The following is a 7,979-nucleotide window of genomic DNA, read 5'->3' as shown; positions in this document are numbered from 1 at the left end:
AGCGCTTGTTTATTGGTGCTGTCCAATCAGCAAGGACAAACCAGGTTGTTCACTAAAAATGGGCCGGCATCTAAACTTCCATTCCAAGAGAATCAAGAAAATTTGATAATAGGAGTAAATTAGAAAGTTTCTTAAAATTACATGCTCTATCTGAATCACAAAAGAAAAAATGTGTGTTCAGTGTTCCTTTAAAGGGACACTCAATCAAAATTACACTTTCATTATTCAGATACAGCATGCCATTTTAAACAACTTTCCAATTTTCTTCCATTAACTAAATGTGCACAGTATTTTTATATTTAAACTTTTTGAGTCACCAGCTCCTACTGAGCATGTGCAAGAATAAGTGTGTATGCATTTGTGAATGGCTGATGGCTGTCACATGGTACAGGGGGAGTGGAAAAAGACATAACTTTTAAAATTGTCAGAAAAAAAAATCTACTACTCATTTGAAGTTCAGACTAAGTGCTATTGCATTGTCTTGTTATCTTGCAATTGTTGATTATGCAAATCTACTGTGTTGACTGGTCCTTTAACTTCTCTTTGCAGGACTTCCACTATCAATATTTAAAAATATTACAAAACAATTTTAAAAATCTATAAAAAAAAATTACTCTGACAAATGTGCAATAGAAAACTTGAAAACAGTTCAAGAATAAAACAAATAATAAATAAAACCTTGTCAGTTTTTACTTATGAGACACAACAGCAAGACATGATACTTACTACGGGCAATGGCTTATTTCTAAAGCGCATCTGTGTATTTTTATAGACCGTTAGGGAAGCAAAATATATTTATTTGAAGCAAATGTAAAATATAGTGACTATTTAATTTATTATTGATGGTGATTGCCCAAAACTGTAGCTTTTTTAGTAACTTGTAATATAAACTTATGTTGTGTTCAATTAATAATTTTAAATAATTTTGAGTACTTTTTTAATTAACATGTTTAACATACAAACGCTTCATCATTAGTAAACATACTGCTGATTATTTTGAGTTTATTTATTTAAATTATTTATTTATTTAAAGTATTTAAAAATAATAATGTTGATTACCATGCATACTGAGAATATGCAAAAATGAACAGCTGAAAATATGCAATGCAAATTAGTGTACAATGAATATTCCTCAGGTCAAGGCTTTAGAGAAGTCCAAATATCCTTTAAAAAGCTGCTGAAGTATTGTTTACTGTTAGACTGGAACACTGTTGTCAAATCCAACACATTTAAAAGATAAAGATAAATGGGTTGCTACCTTGCCAGTGCCACCCACAGACGGGTTTTCAAATGAGTTGGAACAGGTTAAATTTTAAAACCCAAACACCTATATTACGAGTTTTGCGTTAATAGGGGTGTGATGCTAATGAGCAGTTTATGCTCACCGCTCACCTACAGACAGCGCTGGTATTACGGGTTTTTACAAACCCGGCGTTAGCCGCAGAAAAGTGAGCGGAGTGTCATTTCAAGACTCGTAATACCAGCAGGCGTTAAAAAGCAGCGTTGGGACCTCTCAGCGCTGCTTTTTAACCCTAACGCACAACTCGTAATCTAGCCGAAAGAAAGCAAAGCAGTATAATAGTGACTGTTAAATAAGTTTCTACAAATGCTATTACGCATGTCAGCATCACACATTTTTTTACAAGTTGATGCATGTAATACTGTCATGAATAATGTCCTTGCCAAGACTGTCCTGTTCACTATTGTTATCTGGAATCATAATGTGCTGTTTTATCCAGATTAGTAGCAAGATCTCTTTTTCCCGGCATCTAGTTACAGCCTCCAATGTCAACTTTTCTTGTTACACCCCACATTGGAGCCAACGTGCCTTAAACATTTTAGCAGCTCCTTCCATATATGTAAGCTTGGTAAGATAGACTTTTCAGCAATTCCAATATTCTATAAATATTTGAGATTAATATACTATTTTATTCATCCTGCTTATAATAAATATGTTTGTCACCTGATACAGAAGTTCTGAATTAGTTTTTTATACCGTCCTCCATATTCTTGAGCCGGTCAGTTATAAACAACCCTACAAATGATTTCTAACTATATGAATCACATACCTAAATTGTTTGTCTCCTTTACATGATTGGAGAAGAAAATTACTTTCTCTGTAGCAGACCGTAATGCATTTTGTGCTCTTATGAATAAAAAAATGGAGAACACAACTGGCTCCCTTCTTTTTCTTCTCTTCTTCAAACTCATTTTCTCTTTTTCCTCTGAAATCTACTCTTCTGTCTCCTCATAGCTGGTCTCTCCTGGTGGTTTAAAGAACCGCTTAGCATCTGTTACGTTTATGCACAGAGTAATTTTGTTTTCCTATTTTATGTTATTATGGTTATCAGGGGTTAATCCCACAGTTAATCCCACAGGCACGATTGAAATCATTTGAGACTCATATCTACCAAATTGCACCAACCTCCTAGTAACCCTACCCCAGGACTGATGAGTACTCATATGACTGTGGAAAAAATAATGGTTTTTCAATGGGGACTCTTCTCAACACCACGTGCAACCCCTGGTATCATATTATATTTGTATTTTGAAACAGGTCATGCCTTGCCTACTGTAAGATATTTTGAAGTCATGTCTCTTATTTTTCTTTATGTTGTATGGACCTATTCTTACAATAAAACAACTTTAAAAAAAAATGGAGAACACAATGTGCAATATAAATCCTTGTTGGCTATGCCTTGTATTATTGAATCCCCAGAACTCTGCTTTGATGAGACAATGCTAAGGCAAGGTGATATCTAATACCAGATGCACAAGCTTAAGGTCTTATTGCCTCGTCAGGTGAATTCACATCACAAGATAAGAATTATATTAGGTCATGCCACCCACACCTTGCCAGCACAAGCATTCCTGTTGTCATTTTTGGAAGATATAATAGTTTTGTGTAAAGATACATAGATGTAGAGATATCTCAGTTCAAGACTATTCTTCCAAGCCTTTCATTGCTTTGTTCATTACCTACAAATTCTGTGCATTGGTTAATCTTTCCCAGTATTATTCTCCACTACAGTATGAAATAGATTTTATTCTGGACTGATTTTGTTACTCAAACACCTTCACTCAACAAACTTGTGGTTACATACAAATTCAAGATGGAGTCACTTTTAGTATTCAGCATATTTCCTACATAGTCATATTTGGTAATACTTACTCTTAGATGCAAGCTTGCATAAGCCAGTGAGTGCTGTACATAAATGTATTGTGCGAGACAGCAATTTCCAGTTTGCCTGTCTACCCTTCAGGCTGCACAACTTGCCACCAATGTTTACAAAGGTTTTAGCCATTGCAAAGTTTAGAAGGAAAACAGTAAACACATAATTATCTGTGTGAAAGTTTTATTATGTCCCTTTACATGGATTTTGCATGCTGAACACATTTTGTCCTTTTTGGCCAGACAGGCATGAATATTCAACATGGAAGAGTAATTTTTCCCAGCTAATCTTGTGTTATCCTATCAGGGGAAAAAAAATATTCTTCATATATCATCTATCTCTGAAGGCTTATCAGTTCTTGCTTGGGGGAATTTAGCAGGAAGATATCCTTTGTGATACTAATGATAAAGTGGGCTAAATGGAAGATGTCAATCAACTCTACTTTCTAGGTGTTTGGCATCATGACATGACTGTTAGTGTCTATTTACATTCCAAAATGGTTCACTTGACCATAGATTCCTTAACATCGTTAGTGATATTGTGCAATCACTTGACACCAGACAGTTGCAGTCATGAGTTATTAAGTATTTGTGTGTTAGGTAAACTAAATTTGCGTGTGTTTGGTTCACACGAGTGAAGACCTATCGTAAAGAGTAAGAGTTAAAAAAAAAGGTGCACTCATATATACACTATGTGATAAAATTATTTATATAAATATTCATAAAAGGTATATGGTATATGACAAGATGTTTGAATGGAAAGGGCTACAATGTGTGTTTTTCCACTCAAATACCTTAAACTTTAAAAATAATTTTTAATGAATTTTAACATTGTATAATGTGTTTAACTGGGTATTTACTGTAAATATTTTAAATGTTCTTTAAATAGTAAAAAATGTTCTTTGAATTTTTAAATATATATATTACTATCTATATATATATATCTATATATCTCTTTATATAGCTATACCTGTTAAATTCATATAGATATATAGGTATAGATATATAATTCACAAAAAAATGATATATATATATATATATATATATATATATATATACAGTATATATACTGTGTGTGTGTATATATATATATATATATTTCTTTCATGTAATTAGCAAGAGTCCATGAGCTAGTGACGTATGGGATATACATTCCTACCAGGAGGGGCAAAGTTTCCCAAACCTCAAAATGCCTATAAATACACCCCTCACCACACCCACAATTCAGTTTTACAAACTTTGCCTCCGATGGAGGTGGTGAAGTAAGTTTGTGCTAGATTCTACGTTGATATGCGCTCCGCAGCAAGTTGGAGCCCGGTTTTCCTCTCAGCGTGCAGTGAATGTCAGAGGGATGTGAGGAGAGTATTGCCTATTTGAATGCAGTGATCTCCTTCTACGGGGTCTATTTCATAGGTTCTCTGTTATCGGTCGTAGAGATTCATCTCTTACCTCCCTTTTCAGATCGACGATATACTCTTATATATACCATTACCTCTGCTGATTCTCGTTTCAGTACTGGTTTGGCTTTCTACAAACATGTAGATGAGTGTCCTGGGGTAAGTAAATCTTATTTTCTGTGACACTCTAAGCTATGGTTGGGCACTTTGTTTATAAAGTTCTAAATATATGTATTCAAACATTTATTTGCCTTGACTCTATTCTCAGACAGTCAGTTTCATATTTGGGATAATGCATTTGATTTAATCATTTTTTCTTACCTTCAAAAATTTGACTCTTTTTCCCTGTGGGCTGTTAGGCTCGCGGGGGCTGAAAATGCTTTATTTTATTGCGTCATTCTTGGCGCGGACTTTTTTGGCGCAAAAATTCTTTTCCGTTTCCGGCGTCATACGTGTCGCCGGAAGTTGCGTCATTTTTTGACGTTATTTTGCGCCAAAAATCTCGGCGTTCCGGATGTGGCGTCATTTTTGGCGCCAAAAGCATTTAGGCGCCAAATAATGTGGGCGTCTTATTTGGCGCTAAAAAATATGGGCGTCGCCTTTGTCTCCACATTATTTAAGTCTCATTTTTCATTGCTTCTGGTTGCTAGAAGCTTGTTCTTTGGCATTTTTTCCCATTCCTGAAACTGTCATTTAAGGAATTTGATCAATTTTGCTTTATATGTTGTTTTTTCTCTTACATATTGCAAGATGTCTCACGTTGCATCTGAGTCAGAAGATACTACAGGAAAATCGCTGTCTAGTGCTGGATCTACCAAAGCTAAGTGTATCTGCTGTAAACTTTTGGTAGCTATTCCTCCAGCTGTTGTTTGTATTGATTGTCATGACAAACTTGTTAATGCAGATATTTCCTTTAGTAAAGTACCATTGTCTGTTGCAGTTCCTTCAACATCTAAGGTGCAGAATGTTCCTTATAACATAAGAGATTTTGTTTCTGAATCCATAAAGAAGGCTATGTCTGTTATTTCTCCTTCTAGTAAACGTAAAAAATCTTTTAAAACTTCTCTCCCTACAGATGAATTTTTAAATGAACATCATCATTCTGATTCTGATGACTCTTCTGGTTCAGAGGATTCTGTCTCAGAGGTTGATGCTGATAAATCTTCATATTTATTTAAAATGGAATTTATTCGTTCTTTACTTAAAGAAGTTCTAATTGCTTTCGAAATAGAGGATTCTGGTCCTCTTGATACTAATTCTAAACGTTTGGATAAGGTATTTAAATCTCCTGTGGTTATTCCAGAAGTTTTTCCTGTTCCTAATGCTATTTCTGCAGTAATTTCCAAAGTATGGGATAAATTGGGTAATTCATTTACTCCTTCTAAACGTTTTAAGCAATTATATCCTGTGCCGTCTGACAGATTAGAATTTTGGGACAAAATCCCTAAAGTTGATGGGGCTATTTCTACCCTTGCTAAACGTACTACTATTCCTACGTCAGATGGTACTTCGTTTAAGGATCCTTTAGATAGAAAAATTGAATCCTTTCTAAGAAAAGCTTATCTGTGTTCAGGTAATCTTCTTAGACCTGCTATATCTTTGGCTGATGTTGCTGCAGCTTCAACTTTTTGGTTGGAAACTTTAGCGCAACAAGTAACACATCATGATTCTCATGATATTATTATTCTTCTTCAGCATGCTAATAATTTTATCTGTGATGCCATCTTTGATATTATCAGAGTTGATGTCAGGTTTATGTCTCTAGCTATTTTAGCTAGAAGAGCTTTATGGCTTAAGACTTGGAATGCTGATATGGCTTCTAAATCAACTCTACTTTCCATTTCTTTCCAGGGTAACAAATTATTTGGTTCTCAGTTGGATTCTATTATTTCAACTGTTACTGGTGGGAAAGGAACTTTTTTACCACAGGATAAAAAATCTAAGGGTAAAAACAGGGCTAATAATCGTTTTCGTTCCTTTCGTTTCAACAAAGAACAAAAGTCTGATCCTTCATCCTCAGGAGCAGTTTCAGTTTGGAAACCATCTCCAATCTGGAATAAATCCAAGCCAGACAGAAAGGCAAAGCCTGCTTCTAAGTCCACATGAAGGTGCGGCCCTCATTCCAGCTCAGCTGGTAGGGGGCAGGTTACGTTTTTTCAAAGAAATTTGGATCAATTCTGTTCACAATCTTTGGATTCAGAACATTGTTTCAGAAGGGTACAGAATTGGTTTCAAGATGAGACCTCCTGCAAAGAGATTTTTTCTTTCCCGTGTCCCAGTAAATCCAGTAAAAGCTCAAGCATTTCTGAATTGTGTTTCAGATCTAGAGTTGACTGGAGTAATTATGCCAGTTCCAGTTCAGGAACAGGGGATGGGGTTTTTATTCAAATCTCTTCATTGTACCAAAGAAGGAGAATTCCTTCAGACCAGTTCTGGATCTAAAAATATTGAATCGTTATGTAAGGATACCAACGTTCAAGATGGTAACTGTAAGGACTATCTTGCCTTTTGTTCAGCAAGGGAATTATATGTCCACAATAGATTTACAGGATGCATATCTGCATATTCCGATTCATCCAGATCATTATCAGTTCCTGAGATTCTCTTTTCTGGACAAGCATTACCAGTTTGTGGCTCTGCCGTTTGGCCTAGCTACAGCTCCAAGAATTTTTACAAAGGTTCTCGGTGCCCTTCTGTCTGTAATCAGAGAACAGGGTATTGTGGTATTTCCTTATTTGGACGATATCTTGGTACTTGCTCAGTCTTTACATTTAGCAGAATCTCATACGAATCGACTTGTGTTGTTTCTTCAAGATCATGGTTGGAGGATCAATTTACCAAAAAGTTCATTGATTCCTCAGACAAGGGTAACCTTTCTGGGTTTCCAGATAGATTCAGTGTCCATGACTCTGTCTTTAACAGACAAGAGACGTCTAAAACTGATTGCAGCTTGTCGAAACCTTCAGTCACAATCATTCCCTTCGGTAGCCTTATGCATGGAAATTCTAGGTCTTATGACTGCTGTATCGGACGCGATCCCCTTTGCTCGTTTTCACATGCGACCTCTTCAGCTTTGTATGCTGAATCAATGGTGCAAGGATTACACAAAGATATCTCAATTAATATCTTTAAAACCGATTGTTCGACACTCTCTAACGTGGTGGACACATCACCATCGTTTAATTCAGGGGGCTTCTTTTGTGCTTCCGACCTGGACTGTAATTTCAACAGATGCAAGTCTCACAGGTTGGGGAGCTGTGTGGGGATCTCTGACGGCACAAGGAGTTTGGGAATCTCAGGAGGTGAGATTACCGATCAATATTTTGGAACTCCGTGCAATTTTCAGAGCTCTTCAGTTTTGGCCTCTTCTGAAGAGAGAATCGTTCATTTGTTTTCAGACAGACAATGTC

The sequence above is a fragment of the Bombina bombina genome, chromosome 8 (assembly GCF_027579735.1).
Source record: "Bombina bombina isolate aBomBom1 chromosome 8, aBomBom1.pri, whole genome shotgun sequence".
Classification (NCBI taxonomy): Eukaryota; Metazoa; Chordata; class Amphibia; order Anura; family Bombinatoridae; genus Bombina; species Bombina bombina.
The sequence above is the reverse complement of the archived record's forward strand: the minus strand, read 5'-3'. Positions refer to the sequence as shown.